At 39.6% G+C, this 3,815-nt stretch overlaps 1 non-coding gene across 1 annotated transcript; it reads right to left on the reverse strand.

Annotated features, from left to right (window-relative positions):
• Positions 1-3,260: 3,260 nt before the first annotated feature.
• Positions 3,261-3,367, reverse strand: LOC120577207 (small nucleolar RNA R71). The gene has a single exon (XR_005643282.1). It is a non-coding gene; the product is annotated as a small nucleolar RNA R71 (small nucleolar RNA).
• Between the last annotated feature and the right edge of the window lie 448 nt (positions 3,368-3,815).

Below are 3,815 nucleotides of genomic sequence, written 5' to 3' on the forward strand. Positions count from 1 at the left end.
CCCGAGTTAAACTACCAACAAAAGAAGAAATTCTTCAATGATCTCAAGCACTACTATTGGGACGAGCCCTACCTCTTCCGAAGAGGCTCAGATGGGATTTTCAGGCGATGCATTCCTGAAAACGAGGTAAGTAGTATTCTAACTCATTGTCACTCCTCTTCTTATGGCGGCCACGCCAGTACACAAAAGACTTCTTTCAAAATTCTTCATTCTGGTTTCTGGTGGCCATCACTTTTCAAAGATGTGCATCTCTTTATCTCTAAATGTGACAAATGTCAACGCACCGGTAGCATTACAAAAAGAAATGAAATGCCTTTGAATAACATCCTTGAAGTGGAAATTTTTGATGTTTGGGGTATTGACTTTATGGGACCTTTCCCTTCCTCTTTTGGAAATCTGTACATATTAGTAGCCGTTGACTATGTGTACAAATGGGTTAAGGCCATTGCTTCCCCCACTAATGATGCATAGGTAGTTATAAAAATGTTTAAGAAAGTCATCTTCCCTAGATTCGGAGTGCCACGAGTTGTGATAAGCGATGGAGGGTCTCACTTCATTTCAAGACATTTTGAAAAACTTTTGCAAAAACTTGGAGTGAGGCACAAAATTGCGACACCCTATCACCCCCAAACTAGCGGACAAGTGGAGGTCTCAAACAGACAAATTAAAGCTATCCTTGAAAAAACTGTTTCCACCTCTAGAACAGATTGGTCAAATAAGCTTGATGATGCCCTTTGGGCCTATCGAACGGCTTATAAAACCCCCATTGGGATGACCCCTTTTAAACTTGTCTATGGGAAATCTTGTCACCTTCCTGTTGAGCTCGAGCATAAGGCTTATTGGGCAATTAGAAACCTCAACTTAGATCCCAATTTAGCCGGTGACAAAAGAAAACTTCAATTAAATGAGCTAGAAGAACTTAGGATGGATGCTTATGAAAATGCCCGCATTTACAAAGAGAGAACTAAGACCTGGCATGACAAGAAAATCATCAAAAGGCACTTCAAAAGTGGTGACCTTGTGCTGCTCTTTAACTCTAGGCTAAAACTCTTTCCAGGTAAACTGCGATCACGATGGTCCGGTCCTTTCCAAGTTCGCACAGTCTACCCTTATGGGGCGATTGAAATCTTTTCTGACGAAACAGGATCCTTCACGGGTAATGGCCAACGGCTTAAAATCTATAATACCGGGGAAGTAAATGAAGTAGTGGCTGATTTCACCCTTAGTGACCCACCTTAAGGATTTTTCATCCTCACCTTCGTCAAGCTAGTGACGTTAAAAGAGCGCTTCGTGGGAGGCAACCCACCAATTTAATTGCTTTCTTTGTTTCCTGTTATTTCTCTTTATTTTGTAGGTAAATGTCCGAGATTGATTAAGAAACGCAAGACAATCAAAGTTCCAAGAACCAGAAAGGTGGCACGTGATGAGTCAATTATATGTTATTTTAATATGCTTTTTAGTTTAGTTTTATTTAGATTTTATTTAGTTTTATATTAGTATTATTTCCTTTTTAGAATAGTTTACTTTAAAATGCAATTTATTATATTTCAGGGAAGAATATTGGATGGAGAGAGTCTTGGAGCAAAAGAAAGGGATTTGGAGCAGATTGGACACAAAAATATGAAGATTGGGAAACAAAATATATCTCCCACAAGTCAGAAGCTTGGCACGGCCCGTGCTAGCCTTGGCACGGCCGTGCCACCCTCCAGATGCCTTTTGCTGCTTTTGCTTTGACTCCAAGCTATTCTATTTTGGCGCACAATCTACCGAGGAATATTCTAGGAATATACTTGCTTAGATTTTAAGTCAATTGTGTACTATAAATAGAGTAGCTAGCCATCACTAAATATTCATCTTTACTTGGAATACAATAAGTGACAATTGCTTTTCAATAAAGTTCTTTTCCTTTCCTTTATTTTCCTGTCTTTTACTTTCATGCTTTCTCTCTTCTCCCCCATGTCTACGATGAACATGAGTGAGTAGACTTCTTCTTGTCTTGGGATTGTTGGATAAGTCTAAATGACATAATCCTAATCAAACCAAGCCTTAAGCCTTAATCTTATGTAACCCTAGTTTCTTATCTGAATTCACCGTCTTAACATGGATTAACCATTATCAAACTGTGGAAACGAAAGTGGAGGGTTTGATAATTGTTCGTCCATTATTCCAAATATCAATTCATAAAACGAAAGTGGAGCTTTGATATTCGAACAAGTGAATTCAGACAAGGATTGCAAAGTCAGCGAAATAGGCTTTGCAATCTTTGAGACATATAGTTTCGATCTTCAAGGGAACTAATAACAATCAAGTCAGCGAAATAGGCTTGGTTGTTAGAGGAACCAAAATCCAATAGTAATCAAGTCAGCGAAATAGGCTTGGTTGCTAGAGGAACTTAAGAGAAACTGTCTTGAGAAATTAGGTCTAACATAACATTATAAGCTTATGGTTTCGGTTTGAGAGGGACTTGTTATTTAGATGAAACCAACGATCCCAAGGCTCTTTTATTATATTGCTTTCAACCGTTTAAAAACCCCCAATCTACAATCTCTTCTCTCTTCTAATCATCTCTAAAGATTAATTAAATTGAACTACTCCCTGTCAGAACGATACTCTTTTATACTACTTCGGTAAGACCGTGCACTTGCGGTTTTATCTCATCAAGTTTTTGGCGCCGCTGCCGGGGAGTAAACTAATTTAATTAATTCTTTCTTTGTGATTAGAACTCTCTTCTCTTTTCTCTTCCTCTTCTCTTCTACTTTTCTTTCTTTTTTGTTTTTACCACTAACTTCTTGGGTTCTCGGTTTCTTATGCGAAGAAGTAAAAGTCTCGGAGAATTTATTCCTGAGATCGAAAGATTTTTGCATAAGAAAAAGAGAGAGGCACAAAATAATACCGTTATGGCTGAACGTACTCTCAAAGAGTATGCTACTCCTTCAACGGAAGAGCCACAAGCTATTATCGTGTACCCAACGGTTGCGGGTAATAACTTCGAAATCAAGCCTGCACTACTCAATTTAGTGCAGCAAAACCAGTTTTCTGGATCACCCACTGAGGATCCAAATCTCCATATTTCTTCCTTCCTTAGACTCAGTGGCACCATAAAAGAGAACCAAGAAGCCGTAAGACTTCATCTCTTTCCCTTTTCCTTAAGGGATAGAGCTAGCGCTTGGTTCCATTCCCTAGAAGTCGGTTCCATTACTTCATGGGACGATATGAGGCGAGCATTCCTCGCCCGATTCTTTCCCCCATCTAAAACAGCTAAGCTTAGAGACCAAATTACGCGTTTCAATCAAAAAGATGGGGAGTCTCTCTATGAGGCGTGGGAGCGTTTCAAGGAAATACTTAGACTTTGTCCCCACCATGGCCTAGAGAAGTGGCTTATAGTCCACACGTTTTATAATGGCTTGTCATATACCACTAAGATGTCTGTTGATGCAGCTGCAGGTGGAGCTCTAATGAACAAAAACTACACGGAGGCTTATGCTTTGATTGAGGACATGGCTCAGAATCACTACCAATGGACCAACGAAAGAGCCGTCACCACTCCTACTCCCTCTAAGAAGGAGGCAGGTATACACGAAGTCTCTGAATATAACCACCTTGCTGCTAAGGTTGAGGCATTAACACAAAAAATTGAAAAACTTAATGTTAATGCTGTCCCACCTTCTTCTGCATCCCCTCCTTGTGAAATCTGTGGTATAACTGGTCATATAGGTGTTGATTGTCAGTTAGGTAGTGCTGCAAACATTGAGCAACTGAATTACGCTCAATACAACCAAGGAATGAGGCCAAATCAGAATTTTTACAAAAATACT

The sequence above is a fragment of the Medicago truncatula genome, chromosome 7 (assembly GCF_003473485.1).
Source record: "Medicago truncatula cultivar Jemalong A17 chromosome 7, MtrunA17r5.0-ANR, whole genome shotgun sequence".
In the NCBI taxonomy this organism is placed as follows: Eukaryota; Viridiplantae; Streptophyta; class Magnoliopsida; order Fabales; family Fabaceae; genus Medicago; species Medicago truncatula.